Raw genomic sequence first — 8775 nt, 5'->3', positions numbered from 1 at the left:
CTACTTAAAGTGCGTCCGAAACCGGCGAGCGAATAAGTATGCCAGAAACCAAAGTAATCATAAATAAGTAGTCGAGAAGTTCCCGGATGGCCTACTACTTCCGCCCAGATTCTGCAGTGTTCCTCGATGGATACTTTTCTATCCCAGGAGGCCACGGCCGAGGATACGTCATATCAAACACGGAGGAGAAAAGCGACGCGGATGCTGTCAAATGTGAGTATTGAAAACCAAAAACACGGTTCTTGTGTTAAAGACTGATGCAAAAACTTGAGAAAATGAGATCCAGGCAGTAAATAAAGTTGATGAAAAATTATTTATTCATTACAATTAAATTTAGCCTCACACGCAAACTTTAATCGATAATGAAAATACTTAATAACACTAAAAGGTAAAATAACCATCATAAAGTATTAGCATAAGGCTTGTTCGAGATGCATCGGCGCTGCGCAGACCGATCGGCGAATGACATCAAAGTACCGCGAGAGCGATTCAAAAGCATAAGGAGTCGTCTGGTCTCCATTCGCTCTCGCGGTACTTTGATGTCATTCGCCGATCGGTCTGCGCAGCGCCGATGCATCTCGAACAAGCCTATAGACTGTAAAAAAATATGGACGTAGCGTCCATGACGTCACCCATAGAGTTCTGAACAGCAGTTTTGAAGCGAAAATGAGGCCGCGGCCATCTTAGCTGCGCGTCACCGCACGTCACTCCCGGATAACTGAAAATGGGCAAAGAGGCGGGGAGGTGGTTTGAGCTGATATGACTGGTTGCTGAAACCACGCCCGCCTAGCTAGACGTGACCATGTTAGCAAGCAAAGGAGCTATCTATCTTAGATACGATCTAAAATATTAATGAAGAGAAGTTTTATCATCAGAACGTTCTAAAGGTTTACTGTCAATCTACTGTGTTTTTTTAAGATATAGATCCTCCAACACCAGTAGTGTTGGTTGTGCAAATAACAACATGGAAAATCAAATGGGACTTCATACCTTTATAATGAAATAGAGATCGCGAGATGAATCCAATCTGTGGCACTTGGGTAAAATATGAGTGTCCATTGCAAAACAAAAAAACGTCACATTTCTTCTGAATGATCTGCTCTCTGTCATCGTTCTTCAAGAAAGGATGCAATCTGAGCAGCCTTTATGTTGTAAAACTGTATACGATCGTATCTAACAAACAAATGAGCCTGTGTCCAAAGTATATATTTTTTTCAAAATAGTGCAGCAGTTTTAGTTATAATATCCAAGCAGTGCTGTCGGATTTTGATATCCTCCTGGTATTGTCATTGTAGTAAATCTCACAACCAAAACTTTCAGCCAATGCCACAATCCAACAACGTGTTCTGTTTCTTCCCCATGCATGCACATCTACACAGACACACATCAGTCTCGAATATTATGCAGCAAGCCATATTTTATAATTGTATAAAATAATCGAGCACAAATCAGGGCCGGGTCTAGGGGGGGGCTAGGGGGGGCAAAGCCCCCCCAGATTTCTCTTGTGCCCCTCCAACATCCCCAAGATACTCTTTTTTTTGTGATAGCACACAAAATGTAAAAAATATATCAACACTAAATTAGTTACACATGCAAATTACTAGAAACATTGTGCTGTTGTATTTTTCCTTTTACAGTTCTCCCTCACAGGCATGCTCAGCACTTCAGGTGCTCACACCATGCCAGAATTGCCAGAATTACAAGATTTCAACTTGTAAAAAGCATTCATGTCCTTATCCACATCCTTTTTCTAAGCAGTTTTCCAAGACTTTTGCACACCTTATCGGATCACTTCTCAAGACGGACCATTGACAATCACATGAGCAGATGACAAACAGCTCCTTCATAAATGCGCTCTAGTCTATATTTAAACATGCACACACCATTAATATATTGCTACACGATCATGGAACACTTGAGAATTTAGCTTGGAATTTTAAAATTGTGATTTCCAAGTCATGAAAAATCTCGAAAATGAATAAATTAAAAAAATTAAATAAAAAATAGATGTAACTATTCTAGTAATATAAAATAGTTTTGCTCACTTATGTTCAGCTCTGAAATATTCTATCAGCATATTGCGCTATTTGTTGAATAGTAGCCTATTATTTGATGTCAAAAGTTACATGCTCCTTTCAGAATCTGAGCACAACTCTATAGAAATTAACCAAAAATATAAGGGGGAAAAAACACGAAAAAGGAAAGAATCATGTAACCAGGTCTTCTAATGGTTTAAATTTCTTCAATGAACCAAGTTGTCTTCTTCCACTTTTAAATTTTACCATTCTTAAAGATTTAGAGTAAATCCAAAATTCTTTCTGAAAAACAGAAAACAATAGCTTTGTTTTAAGTAACTTACAGTAAATGAATATAACATGAATATAACATTTTCCCAAAATGAAAATATTGTTCAGTAGAAATTGAATGTGTACATCTTCCATTATTATGCCAAAAGTTATGTCATTTTTAGAAAAGGAATTGTAATTTTAAGCCATTCGTATATGTTAGACCAAAAGTCTCACAGAATCACAAAAAAAAAAAAAAAAAAAAATCACAGAAAGTACTTTTGTGATCAATATTAAATTTGAAAAAACCTGAAAAACGGAGGAAACTGTTTAGTAGTTAAAAGGGGGTGCGTTGGGCGAGGGGATTAGGGAGATCATAAACCTATGATTCATATGTCATATTATGCTGCCCCACCAATTTTTCAAAATGCCCCCCCAGTCACGCAATCCTAGAACCGGGCCTGGCACAAATACGGCTGAGATGCCAAATTCAGCGGCAGCTGAGGTAACATGACGGCTCACAGACAGCAGCGCAACCTACCTGTCACTCAAGTGACCACGCCCTTAATTATGCAGAACTTTAAGGCTTAATATAATTTAAACGGATAAGTTATAAAAAAATTCACCCCCCTCAGAGTTGTCATGAAGGGCAAAAATAGCAGTATAGACCAAAACCACAATTTAAACCAACTTGTAAACATGTTTTTTTCTGCTATAAACTTGGCCAATTTAACATGGGACTCTATGAGATTCTGCTCTCTTTTGGAGCCTGTCCCTAGCGGCCAGTCAATGAATCGCAGTTTAAGTTACTTCCGTATTGGCTTCACGAGAGAAAGGGGGAGGTTGCCGCTTGAGTATTAGTCAATAGTTAATAGTAAAATTTAGAGTATTGTAAAATTTAGAGTATTGTATAATCCAGAGTATTGTATAATCCAGAGTATTGTATCCAATAGATGAAGATCAAAAAGAGCAATACTTATGACATTTGCAGATAAGAGACAAGAAGTAGGAGCAAAGGAGAGCAAAGGAGGAAAAAGCTGAATTATCAATGAGCCGGTCAGCTTAATGCCATTAGCATATAGGGAAATTTACATCCCACACAAACTGATGTTTTTGTTAAAAGAAAAGGTTAAATGGTTTTAACCATTTGTCATAGACAAAAAATAGTCTTGTGTCCAGTGTCAAAAATAGATATAAGAGTTGTTTTGACCCCCTTTGGGGAATTTTGCAAATCTTACCCTTTTAAATGTCATCAGGAAAAATAACAGACATATTTTGATCAGATTCAAAAATGAGCAATAATTCTGAAAAACACCACTTCTGCCGTATTTGGCAGGCATCCAATGTCTAACCACAAACGTGTCAGCGTGACCTGTCACACTAGAACACTTGAAGAACAATTGAACATAACAAGCATACTCTCTTAAATATAAAATAAAAATAACCATAAGTGTACAATAACAAGTAAATACTTGAAAATATGATGCGAATTAATATGTAAAGTAGAAGTACATAAATATATGAAAGCAAAAGTAAAACTGATAAATCATAAGCCATAAATGATTAAAAATAAATATTAATAAAAATGCATGAATATGAATATTGACCATTTCGGATCCATCAAGTCACATTTGTTGAACTACTGTAGAGTAAACTGCTGAATGTGTAAAGATGCTAGACAGTATAGTTGTGATTTTACTGTAAAAACATGTTTTATTTTGTATAGATAACAGGGAGCTCTAGTAAACACACATAACTTAATTCTCCGAAGAGGATACATCTTAAAGATGCTTACTAAATGTTTATTTAAAATCTGACAGGAAAATATTAAGAATATATAAAGTATTATGACTTATGCATGATGGATTATGTTCCATGAGTGGTGTGTGTATGTGCTATTATGTAGAATTCACTGTTGTCAACACTGTTTACATTACATGAATGCAAGTAATGTAAATAAACAAATGTACACTTAACTAGACAGACATAAGTTATCTATTTTATTTGTCCGTTAGTACTTTTAATAAAACAAGGAACATTTGTGTTGGATAAAAAGTGAGTTAAAACAAATCTTCAACTACCTCAAAATTTAAGGATTTGTAGATTTGAGCACATAAATCTCAGAGGAAACTTGAATCTTGTCTGATGTTACAGGGACAGAAATGAATACAAAGTCTATTTAAATCTTAAGTTGTAGTTTATTTTAATTATTGTAATTTCAAACAGAGTTATTACAGTACTTTTCTGATTCTTGATGTCTGTGCATTTGTTGCAGAGCTTTGTGTTGGAGCAGGACCTACAAGGAAAGATGACAGTGACATTTATGAAAAAAAGAAAAAAAAAGGAAAACCTGAAACAAAAATATAAAGTAAGATCATTTTGATACTTCTAATACAGAAATCAGATGACATTGTGCTGCTAAAATGACTGCTTTTGTATTATGTTTGTAGGATGTGAAATGTCCTCAGACTGGTGTGAGCACTGAGGATGGAGAGACACAGCAGATCCTGGGAATGGTTCAGTGTCATGGATGAGACTCTCCATCACTCCTCCTGCCCTTACTGCCTCATCTGACCTGATGTTGATGTGATTTCTTCATCCTCAGTGAGCCCAGAGCCAGCGAGAGCATCTAGACAAAGACCAAACGGTGAGGATGTGATTTTGGTCAAGTTTGTTCTGCTGGTTTCAGTTCATACACTGAAGCTTCAAAAGCATCATCAAATAATGTCATGAAGCTTCTGGAAGTCAGGCTCCATTGACTGATATTGTAGAAACTAGCTGGACAAACTTGATCAAAATCAACTTTTGTGTTCAGAAAAAAAAAAAAAAAAAAACAAAATGAACACAGGGATTGAACAGCGTGAAGCCAAGTGAATAATGACTGAATTTATTTGTTTGGGTGAACTAACCCTTTATGCCCCCAAATAGAAATATGTATGAAATGTATGTATTAATTTATATTATAGTAGTACCTTGAAAAAGTAAACTTTAAGAAATAAACAGCTTGAATTAGCGTTTGTGCTCGAAACACTAACAAAAAAGGATTTAAAAAAAAAAAATCGAATTTACATTTGGCAGATGCTGTTATCCAAAGTGACTAACAGTGCTCTTATTAGAGGGATGATCCCGTTGGAGCAACCTGGAGTAAAGTGTCTGGATCAAGCACACACTGGTGGAGAGACTAGAGATCAAACCAGCAACCTTCTGCTGACCAGCTCAGTGGTTTAGGCCACCACACCACAAAAGTAATGAAGCTACAAAAGAAATCATCATTTAATTGTAAAAATATGAAATTAAGTATGGCAAGAAACTGAATGCTGACATGAATGAAGTGTAAAAAGTTTTAATCTGTTTATTCAGTCATGCTGATGGAGAGCACATGAATGACACATGAAATGACTGCTTTTGTATTACTGCAAACACAGCAGAGCCAGATTGCCCCACACATCTTCTCCCACTCTTGCTTCAAGCTTGTGGGGTTCAGAGGATCATCATCATGGTCTTCCTCATCCTCTGGATCAACGATGTCCCCATTGAGAAGAGCAGCAGTGAGGGACATGATGGATGAAGGTGTTCATCAGCTGCTTAATCAGAATAAAGCTGCAGAATTGGCACAGCTGTGTTGAGATGGAAGCAGGACTGTAAATATATGATTGTTAGATCAATACATTTGAATAAAGTTTGTTTCGTGTGTTGTTGACTTGTACATGCATTTATTTATTTATTGTCATTATTACTTTTATTAATTCTTTACTTATTAATTATGCTATTATCAGTAAATGTATATATTTTCTTACTTCATGCTTTCATTGACTGTAAATGGAGATGTATTCACATCAGCTGTATTTGTCTAGTGTGTGTTCATGCACAGCTGTCATATAACAAAACATTACATTTTGCTTGTTTTACTAAAGAAGTAATATGAAAAGTAATATAATTAAGTTTTGGTTTATGGTTAATGTGCTAGCAAAGCAATTCATTCTGAGGTACATTTTACTTACATTTTTTGAGTATAAAATCAACAGTCTTCTCCAAAGGAGAGATCTTCGAGCAGCTGCTGATGTCTTCTTTGGCTTCAGACATCGCTAACACTGAGGGAAACCGCACTAGGTAGGGTTGTGGAGTTACTGGTGCTGTGAGGTGTTAGTGCACCTGTAACTCATCTTTATTTTATTGCAGGACCTATAATAACATACAAGATCAGGGAAAATACCAGTTGTATCTTTAACAATGAACAATAATAATGAAAAAAAAAAAAAACATAAAAATGTGTTTGTATACATCATCGTTTGAAATTATATACACACATAAAGCATGATGACAAGGTTAAATATTTTGAATACATCATAATGCATGAAAGTATTTATTTTATTTATTATTTGTAAGCCTGAGGGATGAAACTAGAGCTAATTCAACAAGAAAAAGGGGAAAAGTTTTGATTTATGCTTGTGGATGGACATTTTTGCATATAAAATAAAGAAATTAATAACATATTCACACGAATTTGGGTATTTGTAACAAAAAATAAACTCACATTATAAAAATATAAGAACTTTAACCCAAAATATATTAGTTGTAGCCTACTACAATTACAAAATTACTGGCAGCTGTTTCTTCAACAAAACCACAAAATAAGCAGTTTAATCAATATCAAGATATTAACAGATATAAGAATTAAAACTGTCACTTATCTTTTAAGTTGTTGCACTTGTGATAACATCGTAGGTCACATGATAACGTCAACATGGCGGATTATTTTCGGATCTCGCATACTCAACGAGATTTGGCTGTCAAGTACCTACTCTTTTGGCGCTCGTTAAGTAAGTACTTATTGAAATTAAGTACCTACTCATTGAGTAGGCGGTTTCGGACGCAGCCCGTGATTAACAAATACAGATTCAAGTAGCTTTATTGTCATGGTAAAATGGCTTTACATTGGCAATGACAGTGCTCTGATCCAGTGGTGTTGAGCATTATCAAATTTACAAGCAACAATGGGAAGCTAATCAAGCAGTGATAGCCAACGGATGGGCCTAGAGGACATAGGCCCACCCACTATGATGAAAAGGCCCCACCCAGTTATTATATTATACAGTTATTATTAAAGTATTGTTGTTTCTTTGATTTTAATATAATTGCAAACATGATTATACCATCTTAAATCCATAACTAAATAAAATGTGTTTTTGGATGATGCTTGATTGATTGACATCTGTTTGGTAATTAGCAGTTATCCTGTCTCAGCCATTTCATGCCTGTGAGTTTGTGTTCACCCATCCCATTGTACTTGGAAGTTATGTGTTAGCCAGCAGCAATGTTTAAACAAAACCTTTTAAAAAACTCACACTGACCCGGGAGAGTACCCCTCCTTCAGCAGTGGTGTAAAGCGGTGTTCTGAAATGAGGAGGAAAAAATATCCTCAGTTTTTTTAAATTTTTTTATAAATCAAATGTACATTCAAGCCTGTTACGCTTAACGTTGTCACATCAAAGTACCGCAAGAGCGATTCAAAAGCATAGAGTCCTGTGCTCTCCAATCGCTCTCAGTGTACTTTGATACAGACAACAAGCCTATTGACTTATTTGTGTCAATTTTCTTGTAGTCTCAATGAATAAGGCCCAGGTGAACCACTGGCAGTTAGAGTGTGTGAATCCTCTTGTGTTTGTACTAACTTGGAAGAAAATTATCTGTGCAAGATGTTCTAGCAAAGCACTTAAGACTTAAGCTAACCCTTCTGGACAGTTAGATGCTTATCAGGGGTGAAACAGGTGACAAAATGTGGGAACTTGGGTTAAAAAAAGTTTAATATCAGTTTTATATATAATATACAGGAAAAAACATTTGAACAAACAGAAAACTGAGCTCAAACCCCCCCCCAGAAACTGTTAGAAAGATTTTTGAAACATCTTTTAAAACATTGCTTTTTCATATGGCTTAATAAAAACAAGGCTATGAATAAAAAGCTACAATTAGAGGAGGAAAAATAAAACTTTTCTATAATCAACAAATTCAAATCTGCACCAAACGATTATTAGACACCCACAGTGGTAAATCAAGATAACAATTTAACATCACTTTTCAAAGCATACACACACTTATTTTGACAAATTCATATTTCAGAATTCATTCATCCTAAAACAGCATGTAGCTTAAACCCGAGAGTAGTGGTGTCAAACTCATTTTAGGTTGAGGGCCGGATTGGAAAAAAATAACCATATGCGGGCTGAATTAATAATAATAATAATAATAATAAAAAGTGCGCTGATAGTTGCATTAATATTAACCACATAAAAAAACAAATTAAGTTGAAGAAAACTAGTACACTGCTTCTTAAAACTGCATGTTTTTTACAGTGAAAAACAGTTAAAATAATGCTTTTTTAAATATTTTTTTTATTAGTGATGCACATATTTTGATTTTTCTTGGCCAATTCCAATTTTAAAAAAAGCTAATTTATTTGTTGGTTATTTGTTCAAAAAATATGTGTAGC

The 8775-nt window shown here is 35.2% G+C and overlaps 1 long non-coding RNA gene across 1 annotated transcript; it reads right to left on the bottom strand.

Moving 5' to 3' along the window:
• Positions 1 to 5614: 5614 nt before the first annotated feature.
• Positions 5615 to 8754, bottom strand: LOC125268354. The gene is made up of 2 exons (XR_007184870.1): positions 6287 to 8754; positions 5615 to 5924 (listed from the first exon to the last, which is right to left on the bottom strand). It is a non-coding gene; the product is annotated as an uncharacterized LOC125268354 (long non-coding RNA).
• Between the last annotated feature and the right edge of the window lie 21 nt (positions 8755 to 8775).

This window comes from Megalobrama amblycephala, linkage group LG1 (assembly GCF_018812025.1).
Source record: "Megalobrama amblycephala isolate DHTTF-2021 linkage group LG1, ASM1881202v1, whole genome shotgun sequence".
Taxonomy (NCBI): domain Eukaryota; kingdom Metazoa; phylum Chordata; class Actinopteri; order Cypriniformes; family Xenocyprididae; genus Megalobrama; species Megalobrama amblycephala.
The sequence above is the reverse complement of the archived record's forward strand: the minus strand, read 5'-3'. Positions and strand labels throughout refer to the sequence as shown.